The sequence below is a fragment of the Triticum aestivum genome, chromosome 5B, assembly GCF_018294505.1.
Source record: "Triticum aestivum cultivar Chinese Spring chromosome 5B, IWGSC CS RefSeq v2.1, whole genome shotgun sequence".
In the NCBI taxonomy this organism is placed as follows: Eukaryota; Viridiplantae; Streptophyta; class Magnoliopsida; order Poales; family Poaceae; genus Triticum; species Triticum aestivum.
The window spans coordinates 666749830-666763536 of NC_057807.1; the positions used below are offsets into that span (position 1 = coordinate 666749830).

The window sequence follows — 13707 nt, forward strand, 5'->3', positions numbered from 1 at the left end:
CTCATCATCTTCATCGAGTGGGTCCTCATTATCTTCATCATCTTCGTCATCTTCATCATCTTCCACCAGGTTGATATAAATGACAACCAGCTTGGGTCTTTCTGCTCTGAAGCAGAAGCTGATCAACTCACCACCAGTAAGACGCATGCGGGCGAGGAAACGGGCCCATCCATCTCCTCCAATTTGTGAAATATTGCGTCCTTTCTCGACCTCCATAGTGTACGGCCCCCCAGGAGCCTCAAATGTCACAGTGTCTCCTGTTAGCTTGTTGAATTCCAACCTCACATTGCATGGGACGATATGTGTAAAAAAGCAAAATGACACAATGCAGTAATGCCAACACTAAAAATAAAATAGTTGTTACATTTCACATAATTTCTTTCCACCGCATGACGAAAACTCGGGAAGTAGATGCCGGACAACTTGCCAGTTGCAAGGCTGCTGGCGCACCTTGACTTGCACAATCGACATGGTGGTGGTGGTGGTGGCGCCATTTTCCTAAAGTAATATGAGAAAAGGATTAACAATCCACTTCACACGAAAAAAAACAGTAGCATGTGATTTTTTTGGTTCTTCTTCACTTATATTTTCACAGCTAGGTGGTGCCAAATCTTCAGAGCTATCAACTAGCATACTAAATCAACTAAGTCAAAATGTTTTATAAATCAACTAAATCAACTAGCCTATTAAATCAACTTGCCTACTAAATCAAATAAATTAGAATGTTCTATAAATCAACTAAATCAACTAGCCTACTAGATCAACTTGCCTACTAAATCAACAAAATCAAAATGTTCTAAATCAACTAGCCTACTAAATCAACTAAATCATATGAACTAAATCAAAATGTTGCATATGACCTAGCCTACTAAATCAAAATGTAGTAGGGAGGAGGGGTTGTGGATGGAGGAGGGAGGAGGGAGAAGGAGGGGCGACTGGAGGAGGGAGGAGAGAGTAGGACGGAGGAGGAAGGGTGGGTCGAGGAGGAGCCGGCCGGCGGCGAGTCGAGGGAGGACGGAGGAGGAGGGCGGTATCGAGTCTAGTGAGGAGGAGGAGGAGGTGACGGCGGCGCAGAGGGAGGAGGGGTAGGCGACGGCGGCCGACGGGGGAGGACCGGCGCAGGGGGGGTGTTGAGGGGGAGATCGAGTGCATGTGGATCGGATAGAGAGGAGAGCGTGTGGGTGGTGAGATAGCTAGTTTTAGCAGTAGCGCGGTGTACGTAAAGGCGCTACTGCTAAACTACCTAGCAGTAGCGCCCTTCTATTTAACGTGCTACTCCTATAACTAGCTCCGTGGCGGGATCGTGGGAATTATAGCAGTAGCATGGCTTAGAGGTGGCGCGCTACTGCTACTTTTCTTTCAGCGGCGAGTTCTGGTGGAGTGCGCTACTGATAAATTGCAGCAACGCCTTATTTTAGAACTCGCTGCTGGTAAGATCCTGTGTATAGGCTTTTCCCTAGTAGTGCATATTGGAGAAGTGAGTTTAGAGCATCAATCACGAGGGTGAAGAGCATCAGTGAGACAGGGTCACCCTGTCGAAGGCCTTGATGGTGGGCAATGGGAGGGGCCGGAGTGCCATTGATCATCACCCGAGTGGAGACCGTGCATATGAGTATAGACACCCACTCGCGCCACCTGGGCCCGAAACCTAGGTGCTCGAGGATCTGGAGAAGAAACGGCCAGGATACCAAGTCGAAGGCGCGAGCTATACCCAGCTTGAGGAGGACTCGGGGTAGCCGGAGCCGATGGAGTTGCTGCGCTGTTTGCTGGACGAGGATGAAATTGTTAGAAGGGAGAGAGGGATTTGGTGGAATCGTTGTTGTATTGCTTGAGCCTCGTGGGCATATATATAGGAGTATAATGATCTACTTGGAGCACAAGACAAGCCAGAACAAATCCTAGTCTATCTCGTCTTTCCTAATAATCAATATACTCAACATCCCCCGCAGTCACAACGGGAGCGACGCAGACGGTGAGACTGGAGAAGAATCCGAAGGCAAGCCGACGGATACCCCCCCCCCCACACACACAGTCGTAACGGTTGACGCATCACGGAAGGTGTGGCTAGAGTGGAAACCGACAAGGTTACTCAAGCAGGCGGTAGCCCTTTGTGCCGTTTGTCGAGGTAGCCGAGAGCGTGGGTGGTGGAGCCGTGGTCGAGGTAGTCGTGCGAAGAATGCCATGGTTGATGTAGAGTCGGGGTAGCCGGTGTCAAGGAAGTCGCCGTGGAGCCGAGGACGCAAGGAGGCGCCGAGTTAGTCATGGGCGCAGTGGTGTCGAAGTAGTGGTGCGCCAGAAAGTAGATGATGTTGACGACGCGTTGCGCCGGGGTTGCCAACCCCGAGGACACATCATAGACGACGGCACGCGTCGGTGTTGCCAGCATCGGGCATGCGTAGACGAAAGAAGACAAAGTTGACAAAGCGCCGCACCAGGCTTGCCAGGCCCGGGGACACGTCGTGGACGAAGGCACGCGGCGGTGTTGCCAGCACCGGGCATGCATAGACTGGGACCTGCACAAGCTATACGCCATGTCGAAGAAGTCGGAGAGGCCAGCAGAGAAGGACTCGACGACGGTTGCGGGGCCAATGTCGCCCGCGGTTGTCGGAGTAGATGAAGCGGTCGGGGTAGATGACAGCGACGCTGGCGATGGGCTGGTGCTGAACGAAGACGAAGGGGGTGGACGTGCGGCTGCGGCGGCTACGGGGATAGCGGCGGCGGCGGCCGAAGAAGAGCGGCGGCGGCGGCTAGGTTAGGAGCACGGCGGCGATGCTCGAAGTAGGTGAAGAACCCTGACAGTGTGACGAAGACCGGCGCGGACGGTGGCGTTCCCGCGCCAAGGGAGATAGCGCGACGCATACCACAGGAAGTGGACGTGCGGGGACGGCGAAGTGGACCAGGGGCCGCGGCACTACGGTCCGAAGGGGCGACGCAGTGGCGGCGGGCAGGTGGGGGCGATGGCAGGAAGACCTCGGGGCGACGGCGGGGACCGCAGGCCGTGGCGCTACGACCCGAAGGGGTGGTGTAGCGGCGGAGCGCGGGTCGGTGCAACCGCGGGGACGGCCTCGGGGCGGCGGCTGGGACCGCGTATCGCGGCACTACGGCCCGTAGGGGCGACGCAGCGGCGACGCGTGAGTCGATGTAGCCGCGAGGAGAACCACGGGGCGGTGGCGCTGCGGCCCGACGGGGCGACGCAACGGCAGCCCGTTGCTCGATCGGTGGAGGGGCGCACTGAACTCGTGGACGATCTTCACGGCACCTGCGAAGGGCGCGTAACCGACGGGCCAGGTCGGTCGCGCGGTAGATGAGGCGGATCGCGACGACGAGCGGGTGATCAAGCCGATCGCGCATGAGCGCCGCTCGGTGGAGGCTGGGTGGCGGCGGAGTCCAAGATGAGGTCGGCGACGGCGGACGGCGTGGGACGTCGTGCGGACGAGCTTGTCAGCACCGGCACCCGGGCTGCCAAAGCAGCGCCGGCGCCCGGGCAGCGAGGCCTGAGCGACCAACAGAGCAGCGACGCCCGAATTGAGGCAGCCGACGAGCCTGACGCAGCCGTCCCGACGTAGCCGAGGATGAGGCCAACGAGGTAGACCGTGCCGTGCAGACTCGGCGGAGGCGGGTGTGGCATGGATCGATTGGCAGGTCGATGCGCGAGCGGCGGCTATGATTGGCCGCCGCATGGCGCGAGGCCGCCGGGTGTTGGCGACGCAGGTGTCCTGGTCGGAGCAGGGCCGTGACGGCCGGCGCAGGGCGACGGGCGGGCCGGCGCGCGGACGACGGCCTTGAGGGCTACTTGTCGCGCGAGGCTGCTGGGTCGGTGAAGTAGCCGGCTGGTCGCGTCAGTGTCGGAGTAGAGACGCGGGGTGTCGACGGCGGCGGCGGGCGACGCAAACCGATCAAGCATAAATCGAAAAACCAAAAAGAAAAACGCTGATCAAAACGACCGGCGAGAGAGAGAAAACCCGAATCAAAGGATCGGGAAAAAGACTCTCTAGGGCAGCCGGTCAACACGACCGGCGGACGAACCCTAGGTACGGGCGGCGCGGCCCCCGACAGCGGTCATGGAGGCCGACCGTCCCGGGGCGGCGCGCGGGTGCGGAAGCGGCGGCGGCTAGGGTTTAGGATCGATTAGGCTGATACCATGTTAGAAGGGAGAGAGGGATTTGGTGGAATCGTTGTTGTATTGCTTGAGCCTCGTGGGCATATATATAGAAGTATAATGATCTACTTGGAGTACAAGACAAGGCAGAACAAATCCTAATCTATTTCGTGTTTCCTAATAATCAATATACTCAACAGAAATTATCGTGCACACTCCTGCCCGCAATGAAGGCACTTTGGTTGGAGGAGACCATCTCGCCGAGTCTAGGGGCCAGCCGCAAGGAGAGAACCTTGGCGAAGAGTTTCGCAACAATGTAAAACTGGAATGGAGAGATGGAGCTAACATAGAGCGTGTGTGTGCACAACTGAAGAGAAATGTCACCAAAAGAATGTATAGGGAATAGATTATAGGTAGTCTCCAGCGACCAAAAAGCACTCTCCCTATAGGGTGTCGGAGCATTTTTTTTTAATGAACACAGCATCTTCAGCAGTACAGAAACTCCGCTGATGAAGATGATTACAAGGTCTGCCTTCGGTACTTGTCTCATGGATGGATGACCGGCGAAGAAATGTAGGATGATGGGAAGACCGAGGGCAAAATACATATGAACTCACGACGATTCTGGTCTAGGTTGCTTCCTTTGGCTCAGCACAGCCGTCAAATACTCGTAGGCGTTGACGGTTGAACTGGCGCAACCTGAACCCAACAGGCGTGAGAAAAGCTGATCGATCGTCCACACGGGCACACACTTCCTCCTCAGCCTTCAGCCCATTGAGGAGTTGAGAGGCGCGAACAGCCATGGCGCATGTCGGGGGCATCATCGCCTCGGCCATCCTGGGTGTCGTGAGCAAACAGATCATGTCCGCCATCAAAGGGCAGATCAAGCTGCAGTGGAACTTCGTGAGCGACCTACAGAAGATGAGATCCTCGCTGCAGACGGTGGAGGCCCTGCTCGAAGACGCTGAGAGGCGGTCCATCACGGATCTGGCGGTGCGTCTGTGGCTGGGGCGGCTCAAGGACGCTATGTATGAGATCTCTGACATGATCGATGATTTCGAAGACAATACCGGACCTGCTGCACAAAAGGTATGCGCACCCAGCCGACTGAACCAAGATGAAATTTGTCCAGTGCTTGAGCTCTAATTGTTCTAGGTAGCTTTTTGCGTCCTTTAGTAAATAGATTTTGGATAAAAGAGTTGGTAGTGTTGGCCATCATGTTGCCACCACCGCATATTTACATTATAAAATAGCAAAAAAAAATTTCATTGTGTTGGGGTGTTTGATTTCGAGTAAATATTAATATGTATTATTATCTTATTCCCAGGACTATCAAATTGTGTTTCATTACTTTGAACATCAAAATGTACTAAAATAAAATTTGTTGCCTTTGTAGTGTTGCCCTCAAATCAGTGTTTCTAGGTTGAAAATGGCCAATAAGTTGAAGAATATGAGAAGGCAGTTGAAGGGGATCACGGAAGACCGCATTCCTTTCACTTTCATGCAAGAAAATGTCCCAAGTGTGCAGGAAGTCCGTTACAACCGGGAAACAACAGCGGCTGTGACGGAAGCACAAGTCGTAGGGAGGGATAAGGAAAAACTGGAAATCATGAATCGTTTATCTGGGAGCATGACAAAAGAGATCACCATTCTTCCGATCTATGGTATTGGAGGCATTGGGAAGACAACCATGGCACAACTGGTTTTTAATGATTCCAAGTTCAAAAAGTACTCTCAGGTGTGGGTTTATGTGTCCGAGACATTTGACTTGAAGAAAATTGGGAATTCTATAATATCACAACTATCCGAGAGGAATAGTCAGCATACTGACCTTCAGGTGATAGAAAATAACCTTCAGACACTCCTTGCTGGTAAAGAGGCACTAATCATCTTAGATGACCTGTGGGAGAGGGAACCACGTGAGTTGGAAAAGTTGAAGAATATGATAAAGCCGGGTAAAGGGAGCAAAGTGGTGGCAGTGGTAACCACACGAGAAGAATATATTGCACAGAAAATTCAGACAGTGAAGCCTTACAAGCTAGCTCCCTTGGTAGATGCCATTTGTTGGACTATCATAAAAGATAGAACTTCCTTTGAAGCTAGAACTGACAGAGCGCAGTTAAAGCGGGTCGGGATGGACATTGCAAAGAAGTGTGGAGGCTTGGCTTTAGCAGCCCAATCTATTGGGTATATGTTGGACTCCATGAAAGTTGGTGAATGGGTGTCGGTGAACAACAGTGAGTTATGGGACGTGCTTGCCTCGGAAGAATCTTCACCTCATCATGTGCATGCATCCTTGCTATTAAGCTATCGCAGTATGGATTCATATTTGAAGCTATGCTTTGCTTATTGTGCAATCTTTCCAAAAGGTCAAGAGATAGCTAAAACGGATCTTATTCACCAATGGATTGCTCTTGGACTTGTTGAGCCATCAACAACATTCTCTAATATGCAGCGTTGTGGTAAATACATTAGACACCTTTTGGGCATGTCCTTTTTTGAACATTCAAAATCGCAATGGCCACGGGTGAGTTACTGCATGCCTGTGCGGGAATGTTCTATTGTTTTCTTCAACTTATGGCAATGCAGATCATATGGTGCATATTCCCGTGGGAATGCTAACAACAACACCATTAATTACATTGTGTTGGGATAATCTTGAAGCAATATCTATTTCATTTGCAAACCCTCGCCTCCAATCGTCCTCACTCAACATGCTGCTTTTGTTCCCAAATAACTGATATCCAGAAATTGACACATCCTTGATTAATTAGATAGATCTTTGACCCTAATATTCTAGTTACTTTACCTTAGCCAATGTAGCTGATTTAGAACTGTCAATCATACAATTAAAATATGACCTATGAAATTGAGACTACATAATCATCTATTATCACTATTATATCAAGAGAGACTAAAAGCCAGATTTTCAAACATGTATGGCAGCTAGCACTACTAGAATTCCCATTTTTGCCAAGTTTTGAAGAAACTCGGCGGAGCCCATATTCAACTAGGAGAAATATTCGCCGACTGTCAAACTTGGTGCACCACACTCGGCTGGACGGGGCCGATAATCATTAATACTGTTGAGTTTTCCCTATCGCGAACTCAGTGAATATCTAAACAGTTTTTGCCAAGTTCCTGCACAAAAAAACTTGGCGAACCACACCGTCAGACGGGATGGCACGTTAACTCGGGAACCACACCTGGCATTTCGATTTTAGAAAATGAAAATTGTAAAAATTTACCGAGTCTCCTTAGGTCAAAACTCGGCAAACAAAGGCCGCCGTCACGGCTGCGTCGCCTGCTGTATAGCAGGGACCCACCTGTCAGGGTTTGCCGAATTTTCTGCCCAGGACTCGGCGAACTTGAGATTCTGCCAGGTTTATTTAGTTTGCCGAGTCGTTTTCCGTTGGAACCAGGCAAAGTCACGACTCTGGCGAGTTGCTTATCACTGCCGAGTCCAATTTTGAATCAAACTCGGCATACTTTTGTCTGCCGAGTTCCCGATAGAATGAACTCGGCCGGCGAAGTTCTGGAACTCGGGAGAAACCAGATTCTAGTAATGGAGGGACCAACTTTGCCTTTGTCATATCTTTGTCTGTTCCTCTTGTACTCCCTCCATTCTCCTTATATTTTTAGACTTCACTCATCAGGTGATATCATGTATATTTGGTTTTCCATTACCTTTTCTATTTAGACCAAAGCTAGTACAAAGTTGAGTCACTTATTTTGGGATGGTGGGAGTATATAATAACATCATTCTGAAGTTTGATACTATGTATACTGTTGACACAGGACAAGAAATCTTTCATCATGCATGACCTGGTGCATGATCTCGCAACATCGGTCCTAGCTGATGAAATTAGCATAGACGGTCCAACCTGCCGCTATGCACGGGTGACAGATCACAGAAAGCTTTTTGAGTCATCAGTTTCTTCACTCGCCAAGATAAGGGCACTGCATTTGCATGGCCCTGGCAACTTTCAGTTTCAGCTTCATGATGATGCATTTTCGCCAGCTAAATGCCTCCGCGTCTTAGATTTAAGCAGATGTTGTACAGAAGAGTTGCCTGATTCTATTGGTCAACTGAAACAGTTGAGGTATCTCAATGCTTCATGGAACCAAAGCTTGTGGGAGCCTATAACTATGAGGGTACCGAAAGGTCTGGGTGCCCTTACCAAACTCCAATATTTGAATTTATCAGGTCGAGGGAGAGTCATAGGACTGCCAGAGGTCATCATCAAACTCACGCAACTCCGTTATTTAAATCTATCCTTCTGTAAGGGTTGTTATTCATTGGATAACCCATCAGCAAACCGAAGGATCAGTAGGGGTTGTTTTCAAGGATACTTCAGCAGGGGTTCTTATTCGTTGGACAACCCATCAGTAAACCAAAGTTTCATTGACCGTCTCGGTACCCTACCCCATCTTGAGGAGCTGGACTTGTCTATGAATGACTATGGTTTTTATGTACCTGAAAGTTTTAGCAGACTGAAGAAACTGAACCTCTACGGCTGCAGGCGCATTTCTTTCCTTCAAGAAGATGTAGCGCAAGTGGATAGCACATCGTCCACCTCATGGTCCAACTAGAGCTGAGAAGTGAGATATATCAAGGTGTGACGATGTGCTATCGTCATGGGGAGAGAGTGTGCCTTGAGCACAGTAGGTCCCTCATCGTCTTCTCCTGTGAGTAAACTGAAATTGAATACTCTAGGTTGCCTTTGCACCGGTGGAGATTGCTTCACCACCTACCTGGACTTTGTGGTTTAATCATCAACGGTTGCCATAATATGACTATCTCACCACAGATCACCCGAGCCTTCACCTTCCTCGAATCACTATCCCTAGAAAACCTTATCCTGGGCAAATTCCCAGAATGGTTAGGTGAGCTCACATCTCTTCGGCAGCTGAATTTACAAGGAATGGGCATACAGGAATTGCACAAGAACATGGTGCGACTTAGGCAATTGCAATCACTAAGTCTGCAGAGATGTAACATGTTGAGATAACTACCCCTGTGGTTAGGAGAAGTCACCTTGCTCAAGACACTTAGGCCCAGTTCTTTTGTAGGATTGTAAAACAAATGAGGCTGAAAGATTCTGGGAGAAACTGGGTAGGGGTCGGATTCTGGGAGAATCCCCAGATTCCTAATTAGATAGGATTGTAAAATAAATGAGGCTGAAAGATTCTGGGAGAAACTGGGTAGGGGTCGGATTCTGGGAGAATCCCCAGATTCCTAATTAGATAGGATTGTAAAATAAATGAGGCTGAAAGATTCTGGGAGAAACTGGGTAGGGGTCGGATTCTGGGAGAATCCCCAGATTCTGACAAAAGAACTGGGCCTTAATATCAGATCTTGCAAAGGCATCATCTCTTTACCGGAGAGCATACTCACTCAGCAACCTTCAAGAACTTGGTATTTGGAAGTGCCCTCAGTTGAATGGATGGTATAAGTTTTTTTTTTACCATGGAAACTGCAGGCCGTGCTTGCGCGGTTGCGCCCCATAGCATTTTATGGATGGTATAAGTTAGAGGAGAACCAGATGAAACTAGATCACATCAAGAAAAAGGTATTTGTTCTACATTGTTCTTATGTTTGACCTACTATTTTTGTATAAATTTATCCTATTTCACATGTATATATATATTGCCTCGTAAGTCTTGTTTGTTGTCTAATGTTACCTTCTAATTCGAAGGATAATAACTGCAATAAAGTTTACTCGGAGGTATACCAGATTACCTCTTCGAGATAATGTGTTTTTTGACAAGAAAAACAATATCTACTTCATTGCAGACTATGCGCTCAAGCCAAGGACGAGTACAAGGTGATCCTGATGGCACGTTGACGATTCAGTATGGTGGTCCTGGAGCTCTTCCTTTCTTTTCTTGCGAAAAGGTCCTGGAGCTCTTCTGACGCCACGGGTGGAGACACCTTCATCACTTATAAAGATCAAATGCGTTGATGCCTTCACACACACACGGGTATACTTGCGCTTCGTTGTGTGGATGGCCAGGACTACCAAAAACAAATCACCGGTACATGCCGACTCTTTGGCGATTCATGCACAACTTCAGCAGAACGAAAAGGCTTGAACCTTACGGTATTCTACCTCGAGCACGTTGGCACTGTTGCCGACAAGAGGGCGCTGACTGGAACTGACCACCTTTTGCCGTTGCTGCCCCATGGCTCACGTTCTCGGGTCTTAAAAGATGAGCACGGTGGATAATGATACTGTGTGCCGTCTCATGCGGCCGCAAACCAGAACCGGAGATTTCCTTGGATGGAGAGGATGACCATTGCTGTATGTAGTTAAAGACACTTTTTGTACATGAACTTGCATTCGACGTGCATGCTCATCTATAAGCTTGAAAAATGATGCAAACTACTCCCTCCGTTCCTAATTATTTAGCTTTTTAGAGATTTCAAATGGACTACCATGTATATAGACATATTTTAGAGTGTAGATTCACTCATTTTGCTTCGTATGTAGTCACTTGTTGAAATCTCTAGAAAGACAAATATCTAAAAACGGTGGGAGCAGTACTGTAACTCCGTGAATCGGAACCGGAGATTTCCTTGGATGGCGATAGTTGTATGTACGAGGTCTCTGATATCCATGGTACATTTAAGTGAGTATTAGTTCAATGTGGGATCGATTCCTCGCTGAGGACGAGTCATGCTCTTATTTTCCCTTGAAATATTGATAAGGAGAGTTCAACTTCAATCCGGCGATGGGAGAATCTCAGTGTTCACTGACTTCTCTCTTTCTTTGACTGCGCAATCATGACATTGATCATCTCATCTATAGTTTCTTTTTTGTTTTTTTATTAGATGTACACTGCATCGTGCTTCTTTCTGAAAAACACCCACGAATGCGACTATGGGGCCGTGCTAGCAAGGTACCCGTGCGTATTACCCACAAAGTACCACCACCATTCACCAATATTTACATACTCTAAACTATACAGATCGAGCTTCATTTTATTTTATCGATAGGAAACAAATGGTTCGGTTAGGTTGTTGAAGATTAGACCCATGACACCTTACACAGATTGGACCAGATCAATCTCAACCATGGCCGTGGAGTCGGGAGAACATCCTTCTATTTGATGTGGCCATGGGAGTCGTGGCAGCTCTCGGAGCAGAAGTGCCAGTTGCGTACCATGTTTAAGCATGGACATCTGGAGCTCACTTGGATAGGGTGCACCATGGCCGTCACCATTCCGAGATTGTCTGGTTTGGGTGAGGGCGACTCTAACACATTGTTCTTTCATCGGCACACCTCCTACCAAAAGCATAGAAGGCGATGCATAGATTACTGGTTGATGGCATGTTGTGGTGTCGGACTACGCGGCCTGAGGTGGCCTAGAATACTTGAACTCACTTCTGGGAACGACTGAGCGGTGTGAGTTCTTGCTGATGACTTGGTTAGCCTCTATGATCCCTTTACAGAGGAGGAAGTCTATGAGATGATGTGTCGGTTGCCGCGGAGGAAGGCGTTGGGGCCAGATGGTTTCATGACTGATGTCCTCCAACCGTAATCGGGGACCGTGAAGTCTGACATCATGACCATCTCTGCCAATCCGCACTCGCTTTGTATGTGAGGGTTCCAGGGTTTGAAATTGGCCTTGTTAACCGTGTTGCTCAAATGATTGATGCCTTGGCTTTGGGGTATATCGCCTCATCAACCTCATTCACATTTTTGCCAAGACTTTGGCTAGTGTGTTGTCATTGGCTTTGACCTCAGATTCATTACTTGCTAGAGAAGTAGTTTACATAACTGTCACAACTCCAATGCGATAATCTTGTTAATCAGCAAAGTAGCTAGCCTAAATAAGGAGTTTACAATCGCTTGACTATAAAGCGAAGATGAGGAAGTTGCGCCTTTACTCGCTCGAATTAGAGGAAAAAGGGGATATGCAACAGTAACAGCTTTTCTTTCAATAGTAAGCAGGAAATGCGAATAAGATGAGGTTGGGGGATCTTGGTTGCAGAAAAAAGTACATCGAAGAACCAACATAGAAAAAACATGCACATGTAGGCCGACACTATTTCAAAAAAACAGGCCGTCACTATGTTCTGGAGGATCTTAGGCAAAGTCAAGAAGATGTGCACTTATAGTTGTACATATGTGAGGAGCTCTCCTAGGTGGAGTGGCGGACAGCACAAAGGTTGTTGTCGCCGGCCTGGGTTCGAGTCTCCTCATTCTCCTATAAGAATAAGACATAGGGGGCTTCTTTCCCTCTGTTCTCATTCTTATAGTTGTACATATGTATGTGCATATGGGTATATGTGTGTACTTTCACTTGCAAAGTATTAAGACTTAACCTTTAATTAACCACATATCCTTAGTTCGAGATGTCTAAAAATGATCGCGGAGCAATGTCATATTATTGTAAAAAGAATAACAAATAGCAAAATGGAACTAGCATGATTATTTCAAACAAGATTTTTATTCCAACGACTCAGTTGATAATAATGCTTTGGTTTTTTCTTCTTCGTGCATTTTCTTCATGCAAAGTCATCACTCATCAAGGACAATATCAATATCAATGTTGTCCAACACATCCTTCTTGATACATCACATATCTTCATTGACATCGATGGTACTTGAAGCTCAACATAAATTATTTTGAGCATCTTTTGTGATTCAATATGTTGATCCTCTCATTTTATGTCTTCCCCTTCTCTCAACACTCGGCAAATACTTCTTTGAGGCCCTTCTAAGACCTAAATTGTGAAAGAGACTAAATACATGGAATTATATTTTTAGAAACTAGAACCACTGGCGGAGCTTCAAGAAGGCTCAATGGGCCGTGGCCCACCCATAGTTGGAGCAATTTTTTTTATAAAGACTAGCCCACAACGCTGACCTACTACATGCCGTGAGAAGGCACATCGAATGTTGCCGTCTAGAGCAAGACAAATTGTTAAAGTTCATTATGTTGTGCCACTATTAATAGTGGCCGAGCATGAGTATACGCCAATCGGTTCTAGTTTATTCGGTTGTACATATGGGACCCTCGACCCTAGGCGGTTGGTCCCCCCGCCTAGTTTCGTTTTTTTACTTTTCCTCCTTGGCTTTGAGCAATGCATGGGATGTACATATGGGATCCTCAACCCTAGGCGGCCCGCCTAGACTCAAAGCTTTGCAAAATGTCAAGGGTAAATCTATTTGTTATCTGCGTGACATTTTGATGGGCAAACACGCAAGGAGAGCACACTGGGTCGACCCACATTGCCCCCCATCTTTTTCTCACTTTGTCCTTCTATTTCTAGTTCCTTGGGTTTTCCTTGGTTTATTCGGTTTTGTTTTTTTGTTTATGTGTTTCTCCACTTTTTATTTTCTCATTCATGATTTTTTTTAAAAAAATCCATGGATATATTTTAAATCCAAGAATTTTTAAAACAAAATAATAATTAAATTCATATATTTTTAAATATGAGAACATTTTTAAATAGACTGAAATTTTCAGAAAACATGAATATTGTTTAATGTGTGAGAAATTTATAATTCATGAACATTTTCAAACTTCATGCACATTTTCATAATTAATGGACATGTTTTAATTTTTTGTAAAATGTTAATCTTGTAATTACATGT

General features: G+C 47.4%; 1 pseudogene; it reads left to right on the forward strand.

The window, feature by feature from the left end:
* Nucleotides 1-4816: 4816 nt before the first annotated feature.
* LOC123115221 (putative disease resistance protein RGA1) lies at nucleotides 4817-10736 on the forward strand (annotated as a pseudogene).
* Nucleotides 10737-13707: the final 2971 nt, after the last annotated feature.